Source organism: Lonchura striata, chromosome 3 (genome assembly GCF_050655825.1).
Source record: "Lonchura striata isolate lonStrDom1 chromosome 3, ASM5065582v1, whole genome shotgun sequence".
NCBI classification, from domain to species: Eukaryota; Metazoa; Chordata; class Aves; order Passeriformes; family Estrildidae; genus Lonchura; species Lonchura striata.
The window spans coordinates 65741618-65754152 of record NC_140705.1 but is presented as its reverse complement, the minus strand read 5'-3'; the positions used below and the strand labels follow the sequence as shown (position 1 = coordinate 65754152).

At 36.0% G+C, this 12535-nt stretch overlaps 1 protein-coding gene and 1 long non-coding RNA gene across 4 annotated transcripts in view; both read right to left on the bottom strand.

Moving 5' to 3' along the window:
• The window catches only part of LOC110468846 (SAM and SH3 domain-containing protein 1), a 526394-nt gene that overhangs the window by 441666 nt on the left and 72193 nt on the right, over positions 1–12535 (bottom strand). The window lies entirely within an intron of this gene.
• The window catches only part of LOC146767926 (uncharacterized), a 130033-nt gene that overhangs the window by 69963 nt on the left and 47535 nt on the right, over positions 1–12535 (bottom strand). The window contains exon 1 of the long non-coding RNA XR_014953811.1: positions 1–12535. This exon is cut by the window's left edge and continues 30940 nt beyond it; it is cut by the window's right edge and continues 47535 nt beyond it. This is a non-coding gene — a long non-coding RNA (uncharacterized LOC146767926).

Sequence of the window (12535 nt, the reverse complement as noted above, 5' to 3'; positions counted from 1 at the left end):
TTTACAGCAGACAGTGATGGTTAGAACCCTGTCTTTCTGTGGAACCACCTACTCTTATGTCAGAGGAAGGTTTTGGCTGTACATTTTCAATTTTCAGGAGAAAAACAGCACTGCCATCTGAATACAACATAACGCTACTGTTTAATATTCAGCAATTTGAATGAAAACAACAGCAGACTTTGCAATTCAGTAACCTGAGGTTCTAAATTAATGAACATGGGATGATGAGAGCAGAATATAAATGAAAAGGCTCAGCACTAGAACTCCCACAAATACAGAATCAAGGATTTGAGAAAAAATTTACAAAAAACACCTGATTTTTTCACTGCTATTTTTCAGTAAGGACTGGATAATAGCACTGTTAGTACTTTTTTCTGGTAATCCACTGATGTAGATCTTTATTGAAACTAAGTGTCTTATTACAAAATTAAAAGATAATTTACTGGGAGTTTATGAGTAAGAAATTATTTTACACTTTCTAATCTCCCTCCCATCCAAACACCATAAATGTTTCATTGTTCTCCAGAGAGCATGTCTCTGGTGGAATATAAAGATTGTGCTTACAGCAGCATTTTGAGACAGTTAGTAGTTAATCATACGTAAAACTGTTAAAAACTAAGGGACCAAATAATTTTTAAACCTCCCTCATGAATCCTGTAATTGTGCCATGGGAGTCTGACAGCCTAATGAATACTGGGTCAAAGTTTTGCAGAACACATAGTGTTTAGGTGACTGAGTAGGTAACACAGTAATGACAGCATGATAATTACAAGGAAAATAAGCTTATGGAAAAGCCTTAGAGGAAATGCAGACATGTAAACACGTCCCTCAGCCAGGGAACATAACCAAGGTTTCTAAAACTCAGGTGTCAGGGCAGACTCACAGAACACAAGAAGGGCAAACATTGTATGTTGTATTTAACATACCTTCTTAGTATCATATTTAAATGGGATGCAAGACTTGTCTACAGCATCTCATGAGATCCTTTTCATCTATCAGAACTGACTGCCACTTCATTTCTTAATTCTTTGGGCTCTCACTTGATTCCTCTTTTGGGCTGATGCCATTGCCACGCAAACAGATGTAACATAGCCTGTAGCTCTTATATATTCGAACCCAAATGAGAAAATCAGAGTTGAAGGCAAGACATTCTCTCACAGCAGCACATATACTACGGTGACCAGAGAACCCCTGTTAATCACCATTAAAGGATGAACTCCATGTTCTGAAGAAAGGCTCTGGTTTTTGTTCCATGTCGAGTTCATTATGAAGGGGTTTTATCTTACCAGTCTTTTAAGCAATGGATTTAGGGACTTGACCATTCTTGGACTCAAGCCCTATCATCATATCAAAGTTTCTGCTCATCATATAATTTGCAATAAGATTGATGATCTTGCATTTCATTAAAAAACCAAAACAACTCAAACAAACACCCAACAAAAACTGGAGCACAAAAACAACAAAAAAAAAAAAACAAAAAACAAACAAACAAAAAAACCTAAACCAAAACCCAAATAAAGCAAAAAAAAAAAACCAACAAAAAAACCCCAAACAACCAAAAAGAAAAAAAAAAAAATCAAAATTATATCCAAACTCATTTTTGTACAAAATGGGTAACAACTCCTAATAATTTTATACTCTATGCTTATTTTTGCTGAGAAATCCTAAGAGGCTGAGTTTTGTTGGTTGTTTTAAGCACATCACTTAGCAGTGCAGCTCCATTGGCTCAGTGTGAGCAACCTCTGACTCCTTGGCTGCCTGCTTGTCTCAAACATGAAAAGAATTGTATGACTTCAGCAATCAAAAGAGCCTTTGAAAGCCACACTGATTCTCCTACTACATGAGACAATAAAGCACAATTTTAGTCTCCTCCTGAAATCACTTATATTTTGAGCACAATTTATTCCTAAGTTGTTTTTCTATAACTAACTTGTTGAAATGAAAATTCCAATGTTTCAGTATAAATTACCTATAAAGACTGTGAACTGCATTCACTGACTTGTCCAAGAAGGAACAAGGGACAAAGAGTAGCCTAAAATCAAAACTAATTCACTTGGGGTGTTGGAAGTCCTGTCAACATTACAATGTGAGGTTTTTGCAGTTTATTTAGTAACATGGCTATATACATTAAGCCATACAAATATATTTTTCCTTCTTTCCATGTTTATGATATTTTTAATATGTTACAAATAAACCTAAAATTATTCTTCCTGGACATCAGTATGCCTGATAATCTGCTTTTAAATATGGAAACTCACTTTTCAACTTTCACAGCCTTGAAAAAAACAGTTTATGCATTTATTCTTTATTTTTCACATTTTGGGAACAAAAGGAAAGAAATTTTGTAATTAAAATATTCAGAATATCACATTCAGAACTTTGGAAATGCAGAAGATAACAGGTCTAAAATCTGACTGGATCACACAGAAGTGAAAAACATGTCTCTACTTACTGCTCAGCTGGCAAAGCCACTGTTTGTGTGAATGCCAAAGAAAATTAAATAATATTCATTTGGAAGCCATTCAGGGTTTCATTTCACATGATTATAATGAATTAAATGCAGACAAGATTCACAGCATCAAAGTACTCAATCAAAACAAAGCAATGAGAAAACAGGCAAGAAAGCTTGATGATTTAAATATGAACAATTCTATCACAAAGCAAATAATTTTCAGATACACAGCCAGGGGAAAATAGGTAAACATTACACACTTGGCCTTTTCGTTTGCTTGCACCTACTGTAGAATGAACACCATTTATTTGAAAATATATAATAGATTAAAAAGTGAAACGGACTTGATTGACAGAGAGGGACAGGGATTAAAAGCCCCAAGGTTTACTAGCCTAAAGGCAGCCATGACAAACTGCTGCCAGTTGCCCAAAGCCTGCACAGCTACTCAAGCACACAATCCTCAAAATAGTAATATGTGGCTGAGGACAATCCCTGCTGTGCAGAGCTGAATTTCAAACTGGGCTCAAGAGAAGGGAAAACATCAACACAATCACACACCAGTCACTCACATCTTACATTCATTATCAGGTTTTTCAAAGGAATCCCCAAGACAGCTATATTTCACAGAATTGAAGGTTTAAAATAAAAGAAAAAGAAAAGAAAACCAAAGCAACCCCCTCTACTCAAAACTGTATTTATTCTATTTTCTAAATGGGCAATAAAACATATGAAATAAAATTGCTCAAGTAGACTTCAAGACAAAAATGTTTTTTGGAAAGTGAAAAATAAATATTAAAAAAAACACATAAGAAGAATAACACTGCTACCAGGCAATTGAATGCCATCCCATATAAATTCTTAGCCAAATACTATATAATTATAGCTTACTTTCCAGGACAGCCTGCAAAGAAATTTTCATTTGCTGTACAGAAAACATAGCTATCCCTCTTGTCCTTTCCTCTGTGAAAATTCTATCCCTGCAAGTAAGCACCAAGTATCAGCAGTAGGATGTGATATGTTAATGTGTTCTAATTTTGATTACTTCAGCAGAACTGATGTGTGAAGAAATTAAAGTCTGCGCATTAGACGGATTAATATTCTAGGATGAATAAAATACGCAATTAGAAGACTGTTTAAATTAAGAAGAGAATTTGCAGAGAGGAGGGCACATTACATTCATATGAATGGCAATCTACTGCATTTTTGTGTTTTCTGGTGTCAGACTGAAATTTTCTTTATAAGGGTACTCTGAAAAGAGTTAGGAAGAAATTAATAAAGATTTCAGAAGCATTTATGTATATTTTACTGAACTAATGTGCTTCAAGAAAGCCAGCAGTTTAAAGTAAGGCAACGTTTAGTAGTTGAGGCAGAGAGTAAACAATCAAAACACACACGTCTTACTGATATGTTACACATGTAGATGAGAATGTTAAGTACAGCCTGGGAGTTGCTGTCTGTATTTATGTTTGCTTTACTGCAAGACCTCCACAGTCCTCATCTAGCACTGCCCTAGTGGGAACCCTTCTTCCACATTGCCCTTTTATTCTGGCAGGAAGTATTTAATAAAAAACCCTGAGATTAAACAGATCAGAACAGTTAGTGAGACTGACTGCAGCCAGCAATGTCATTGTCATTACCCCATTCAATGCATTACCCATCATTCTCACAAAGGAAATGTGGCAACCAGCAAACCCTGTTTGTGTAGGACACAGATGGGAAAGCTCTCTCCCTCTGCTAATTGTCTGGGAAGGAAACTCATTAAGTAGTGTTTTTCACCTGTCACAGTCCAAGAGCAAACTCAGCAGCCCTCTCAGCTGCCCACTTGTAGGGGAAGGCATAGCTGATGCTACACCAGGTTCTCCTCTGCTACTAAACAAATGTCCTGTTTCTCAACACAAAAGAGCAAAGGAAGATCCCTCTAACAATTAAGCTCCAGTAGACTCCAATCTCATATGCACCATTAAGTTCTATCACCACTCCAAATAAATGTTACAATTCCTGATTTTCATAGACAGTAAACCATGAATAATCTAGAGGATGAGTTCTACATTTTGTTAGGACATTTTTTCCTTCTCATTTAAAGCACTGTTAGTACAATAAAGCTTTATAAAAAGACATCTTTATTTAAAAAATAAAAACTACCTTGTTTTCAAATTACTTTTTCATAAAACAGGCTCATTATTATTTGCACTTACTGGAAAAAAATTAAAATATAATACTGAGAGGTTTTTGTCTGCTTTGTGCTGTTTTATTATACTGCTTAATTTAAAGCAGCATAATTTTATAAAGCCAAATATATATACAACATTAGTGTAAATCCATGACAGACCAGAAAATCTTTTACTTCTGCATTACACTGGTATAAGACAGAACATTATTTGGTTTTTGCCATTTAGTAGAATTGTTAAAATAGTTCCTACACACTTGTGCTACTTCATTGTGTTATGAATTTTTTCAGTTGACTCAGAGAAAAATTAATTACTGCACCTAAAAATCTTACACAATTGCAATGTTACATTCAAAAAGAGTAGATATTGAAACTCTCTAACAGAGGAATATACCACTGTAATTATGTCTACTCATATAGAGACAACAGAGGGGAAAAAAGAAAGAAATCCCAGAGTTATACATCTCAAAAAATATATGCAGCTACTTCAGAATACAACAGCACTCAGCAAGAATGCACAGTTCTTACAAAGACATGGGCAGAGAAAGAATAGCAAAGAGTTTTAGAGAAGGGGTTTGTGCAAGCTCAGAAGCAGACAGCGTGCCCCTTCCCAAAATACAGTCTTAAAGGGAGTTCCACCAGTTCCCTATCAAACAGCTCAGCAAAGTGGGAGAGTGGACATAAATCAAATCTATAATCAAAATTTCTCCCACTGCTCCTTTTCCCAGACCTCTCCCACCCCAAAGAAAATCTCACAAATGCTTATCTGTACTTGTATATATCATGGCTGGGCTTTCCTGCACACAAACCTGTCCTTTGTATTTTAAATGGTTTGCAGGAAGAACAGATTTTACTTCAAAGTAATGCTGCTTTCAAAGAGCTGCTCAGCTACCAGTCTATTTTAATTTATGATTTGCATGCCAACTCTAAACCACAGAAGAATTTTCTCTCACAATGACTGGTGATAAATAATGCAGAGCATAGACACTGAAACTGAAAGAATTAAGGATAATAGTCCCAAAATTAATCCTATTGATAGAAAAAGAGCCATGTGGCAAGTTTTTTAAAAGGAAGAAAAGAAAAAAGATCCTAATACCTCAACCACTTTTCTAATTCAGCATATTTTTCAAGTGTTGCTCTCATTATCCTTTCACTGAGTCCTTACGTAATACAACAAACTAATAATTTGAGTAAGATTACTCACCTTCTGCCTTAGCCATAGATCAAGATCTAACTGTTGTAAAAATATAATGAAGAAGAAATGTATACTTCTTCCTTTTAGTAAAATATTTTCCATAGGGAAGGAGGGGCAATGGCTTTGTAAAACCAGAAAAATAAAAAGCAAGAGCAGTGCAGGTCAGCCCAATGGCCCTCTCTAAATTCTGTTTTCCATCAGCCTCATTGCAGTTTAAAGAAGAAACATGATGGAGAGCAGTGGAGTACCTCTGTAGATCCCCATGCTGAACTCTAGACAAGTATGGGAAGCTGCATGTGAGACTTACTGGTCAGTCTGATGCAAGGGAAAGATGTCCACAAGAGCAGGTTCACACTAGAACTACGCAGTGCAAAAGCAGGATGGTAACAAATGATGAAGGATCACAAATAACAAGCAAAGACAAGTTCCTGTATAGCAAAGAAGGAGCAAATGCACCAACATGAAAAGCAGCACAGTCCATGCAATAGGTCATGAAGAGGACATACTATGCCACAACACAAAAGGAGGTAAGGCAAGCAAGCTTCCTCTGCAAAGCAAAAAGAAGGATCAGTGCCTGCAGAAGAGCCAGGATGAAATTAAGTCTGTCTTCATTTTTTTCTGCCAGCTCCAAGAGCTGCTGCTAAAGTAACAATTGAAAAACAATTGAAATATTAAAAGATTCCCAAAAATGTAATATTCAGACTCACAATTCACACTTTGTTTGCCTACATGGTAGAATTCAAGACCATGCTGCTTTTATTTTTCTTTAATTTCTTTCCATAAAAAAAACACGATCGTAACAATCATCAGGTTAGACAAATTTGTTGCATCGACTAAATTTTCCTATTTTTCCACTCTGTGTCCTACTTTCATTGACAATTCTCCAAATAAAACTATTGTGTAAGCTCTTTGGTTTCACTGGGCTCTGTAAAAAAATTGCCACAATGGTATAAAACATCCAAAAGAACACACACAAACCCCCATATTGTGAAAAGTTACTTAGTCACTGCCATCCCATTTGAAATGTTTTGTTTGTTTCTTGCTTCAGATGGAATATCCCCATTATGTTCTCAGATATCAGACATGTCTTGTGATCACAATGCTGTCAAACTATAATGGACAATGTATTTTTTTTTTCCATAATGTGTTTTGCTTGTATGAAGAGCTGAGCCAAGTATCTACTAAGTTATATCATTTCCTTCAGTGAAACTAATTTACAAGGAAAATGAATCATGGGAAAGACAAAGACCATATCAGCTATTCTAAATCCACCCTGTTCCTTCCTGTATCTGTGCCTGGAAAAACCAAGCAACATAATAACAATAGAGTAAACTCTGACCTGCTACAATGCCATTGAAGAATGATGTTACAGCATGAATGAAGCTGGCGCAAAATCAAAATTTAATTTTTACCAATGCCAAAGTCTACCCCAGCATGTAAATGTTTTCCAATTACTTGACAACACGAAGATTTCCTTTCTGTTAAAAGCACAGTATGCCACATCCATTTTAACTGGAATTGTGCAGGTAGGCAGGAGGCACAACAGACTTAAAACTAAGTTAATGCTTCAGGAGAGTAACAGAATAAGTGCTGTAACAAGCTGCATCAATGATTAGTAGGAACAGCAGCAATGTATTGCCACAACAAAACAAAATCCCATCTAGTTTGCTTCACTGAGAACACAGACTCTAAGATAGGAGGGACAATGTCATAGCTGTGAATAAGTAATTTTTTATCATAAGTCCTCATGTCAGGTATATTCATGCATTCTCTTAGAAAGATCATCCTTTGGGACAAATTTCTATGCTTGATTTGTTCCCATGATTTCTGAGGGTAATCTGTCATTCTTGTAAAATTGTATATGTTAAAAAAAATAAATTAAAAAAACTCCAAAGAACCTCAAACCCCCAAAACAATATCAAAAAATCCCTCAAACAAAATAAAAAAACCCACAACAAACACTGAAGCATAAAAGTACTCTATCAGCAATATAAGGATTAAAGGATTATACAGTTGCTTTTTCTCTCCAATTAATTATCACAAAAGTAAAATTATTTTAGATTTAAAATTTACCACCTACACCACATAAAAAGTCTACATTAATGGCTCTGCAGGCTTTTTTCCCTGCACCCTGTCTCACTAACTACACTCTGCCTCCAAAGTCCATGATTCTCCAAAATTCATGGGAATGCATAGACAGAGAAGGTACAAAAACTGTTGCCAAAAAGAAAAATAAAAAGATAATTATGCAGACTTGAATCATAAGTTGTGGTGATAGAAAAATGGTGAGAGATGAAATCTTTAAATTTATTTTAGAATTACTTAAATATCTTTTGAAGGGTGTTTTTGTGATGAGCACCAATCAGACTACTTTTGGGCTTGTTTGCTTCTTCTTACCTCAGTAAAGAGCACATGATTTCCAAGTGCCCCCTCCACTGCTAACACATTCTCTAGTGCAGCATATGGAAATAAAATCTGTTCCCATGTAGATTGAAACTCACCCTTCAATTTGGTTTCAGTAAAATTGCATGCCACTTGACCTCAATACTATATAAAACTAAGTGTCCATTTGAAATATCTCTGAAAATCTTTTTCAAGTACTACCATGTTTAGTATATGCTGAAAAGGCTGTAGCAGGGTGTGCAGTATTACATCGCTGGATTGCCTTTCCTGAGCAGTGCCATGTGACAAATACCTTTCTCTTGGTTGAGCTGCAGAACCTGTGCCTACCACTGCTATCCACAGCTTAAAATCACAGAATACATAGAAACTTCTACTCCATCTTTTAAAATCAGGCTTTTATATCCTTATTGTTGAAAACTGATTTTAGATTAAGATTGTCTAAGGATAAAGACTACTATGGAAGTCTACCAACCTTTCCCAACTTGGAAAAAAGTTTTAAACTAGCAAATTAAAAAAAAAAAAAAACCAAAAAAAACCCAGATGGATTAGCTACAATATAAAAACAAAAGATGAAGTTGAAGACAATTACTGATTTCCAAAACATGGATGTATATTTCACAGCTTTAAAGAGAAAAATCTTTTGTAACATTATAGGGGTAAACAGACCATTCGCACAGTGCTCTTATTTATCCAAAGAGCACTTGAATCAATCATGCTGTCCTTGGCAGCAGATGAAGCAAACAGAAGGTGATGGTTTGCTACACTGTGCACTGATGTCCTCACAATGCCTCACTGACTAGACATGTCACCTTGTGCCTTGATTTCCCAGCCTTCAAAACGAAGGCCATTGCCAGTAACCTTACTGACATACTTATGATTTACTCAGGACAAGCACTGCAAATGCTGGGTGCCTGGTGGTGTAGCAAGTAGTGCTATGTCACATGCTTTCAATTACACAAGCTTAACTACTTAGGATTAAAATACAGCCTTGTGCAGGGCAGTCCTGCAAATAAACTGCTCTCTGGACCTTCTTTGTTTTGTGCTAAAATGGCATTTTTTTCTAAGTTTACAGTCAATTCAGGTCACAAGCAAATAGGATGCCGTTTCACAGCCTCAGAAACAGGCTAAGGGACACGGACTCGAATTCTGTTCCCTGTGCTCCAGTATAAAGTGTACTGTGTTTGTGTTGTTGGAATATACATCCTCTGATGTATTGCACTGAATGACACAGAGAACAAACTCATCTGAAAATGTGTTCTGTTATCCAGTTCCTTAGGTGGTGGACTTTCTTTTGTAGATCCAGTTTCTATTCCTGTTTTTCTACCAGCAACCTGTGTGTCAGCCAGCTGTAAAAGGACTTCTCCATCCCCACGAGGCAACTCTCCTTTTCTCCAGGTTGGCTGCACTGGCTTAGAAAATAAAGCTGAGCCACGCACTGAGTTTATAACAAGGACTGTAGTGCATCTCTTTGCTTAATATGATACCATAAAATTTGGTTATCGTATTCCAAGCAAGGCACTGAATCTAAAGATTTTACATAAAAAGAGCAAGCAAACCTTGTATAAGGCAAATAGAAGAAATGCAAGAAATAAATACAAAAGTAGTAGTTATGGTTTCAGATCATTATCAGGGACTAAAAGTTTTTTTAAAAGTAGGGGAAAATCTGTTTTTAAATTGATTTAATAAATATGTGGCAAAGTATACATTACATTGCCAATTAAAAAAGGCAACAGCTCAGACAAAATAACAGTAGAGTTGCTCCCTTTAAGTCTCTAATAAAATAATGTTTGATCTACAACAGCTCGATTCCAAAGGACAGCTCTATGTGTCCAGAAATTTCATTGGCTAAGACAAAGACATGAAGGGAGGCATCCAACATCCACTGAAGGGAAATAAATAATAGTATCTAAAATGACTCCAAATCTAAATCACAATATAGCCATAATTTTAGGGGAAAAAAAGTAACTAAGAAATGCTTATAAACATTTTCAGCTAGAAATCTTACTCTTTACTTTTTATCCATATATTATTTGCATGCGTGCACATGCAAAATAATGAATAGTACTGAAAATTCTTTGTTTGCTTTAAACTGTTCAGTAACATGCACTACAATCTTAATCATACCCTAGGTATGTTGGCAGCAGTGCAACAAGTGGGAGTCATAACTGAATTTTTTTTCTGTAAAGACCAAATCAGCCTTTAAAGACTTAGAAAGGAAAAGTTCTGAAGCAGCTTGTTATGTATGAAATTATGTGTTCTTCAACAGAAAACAAGTTCCCTTTTATTTAGGAGCCACTAAGGAACAAAACCTATTAATTTGTTTAGAGGCTTAAATTTAATCTAAGAACTTTCTTAAATACTATTTAATGGTGATTTTTTCTGCATCGTGAGCAGTAAGTTCACTTTACCGCAATGAAACATATACATATACTGAGGTGGTAACAAGAGTACATATATTTTATTGTCCCACACACATTGAAGCAGTTATGTATTCTTCACTAGATTTTTTTCCCCCAGAAGAACACACACAGAGTGTGTGTGTGAGTTCAGTACCTCTCTGAACTCCCTTCCATACCCTCGAAAAACATTTCAGACTACCAGAATGATGCATCTTTTATATATATTATACTTACATTTGTTAAGTTTAGGGAGCCAGCATTATTTAACACTACACAAAACATTACACGTAGTGTATTAGGCAAAAAAGACAGTGTCTACATCCTCGCAGGTGACTGAAAATCGCTAGCAAAGTTATATTAATTTTAGTCTAAAATAATAATCAAGAGAAATAATTTTGATCCACATGAGTCTTTAATCCTAATCAGCCTTATTGCTGAATTCTTTCTTATTGGACCAAACCACAACATTAAGAAGTATTTTCTACAGTATAATGCCCTACTATGTAGAATTACTGCAATTAGCTCTAAACCCACAAAAGTTCTCATTGACTTCAGTTCAGGCATAAGAATCTGTACTGCTCTGTATTGTTAAATACTCCACACCAACAGATGCAGAGCGTTACTGTATGTTGCCAGTGATCCAGGAGATACTCCCTCCAGTGTATTTCAGTATCACTGTTATGCAAAAAAAAAAAATCATGCAAAACCCCCAAATCCAATAAAAAATTCCAACAAAGTTCTCATTTTGTTTTCCAACGTGGGAAAAAAAAGTGACAGATTTTGAAAAGGTACCCTTTACAGACTTGCTTGGCTATTGAAGATAGATCAAATTATGTCATTTATCCTTCTTCTCCCTGCCCCCCCCAGCCCCTAAAAAGGCAAGGAGGTGGTCTCTTGAAATACAGCTACTTATATCAGGCTATTGTTTCCTTTCCCTCCAAGACCACCCAGCTTTTCTAAACTGAATCTCTCTACATGACACAGATTGGAGCACTGCTCTCTATGTAAAGACCTGCTATGCTGCACTGTTTACCATCCCTGCATAAACAGAGCATACTGTACTGGCTGAATACAAACACATAAGAGACTGTAAAGGTTGGGGGGAAACAGTGAAATCTTAGGCATTTGAGGAGGGGACAGCCATGACTAAAGTCCTCTTCAAAGATCAGGAGATTACCTAAAACATGCTTCTTTTTTTTTTTTTGAGAATGTATACAAAGCAATGAATACATAGGTACACATATGTATACAATGCACACAGTGTTTACTTTCTTCATACATTTGGAGTTTTGAGGCTATATCTTTAAGGCAGGAGGGCAATTAAAATTTTAAAAGAAACTGGAAATTATCACATAATAACTGATTTCCAAGTTCCAGCATTTCTGCAGGAAAAAAAGAGAAACCAATGAGGACTTAAGTTCAAGTTTCCCCTGGAGTTGGGGTAGTACAATGGGCAATATAAAACAGAGATTCTAATTACAGTTTTCTTGCTATCTGCCTCCATTTTCAGATTATGACACTTCAGTTTCCCACCCAGATATTTGTGTACTGCTAGTGGTCTTCACTGTGCTTTGGACTCTACAAATGAGAAGCAGAAAATATATGAAAGGAACTATGCTATTATGAAAATGAAGTTGGGATACCACACAAGGGATAGACACTGCTTAGGGACATGGTTTGTCTAGCTGGCTTTGGCCAGCTTGAAAAAAATTAAAATGAAAGGGACAAGGTATAAACTTCTTTGAAGACAGAAAAAAAATCACAGCAGGGAGTTGTTCAGCACTAGTGCCTGCCCAGACAGCTAGATTTAGGTGACCTGAAACGCATCCTAGGCAACAAAATAAAGCTAAATTATATACACAAAAACATGTCGGGCATTTTGTCCTTGGCTCATCGAAGCACAACACCAGTGTTGTTCC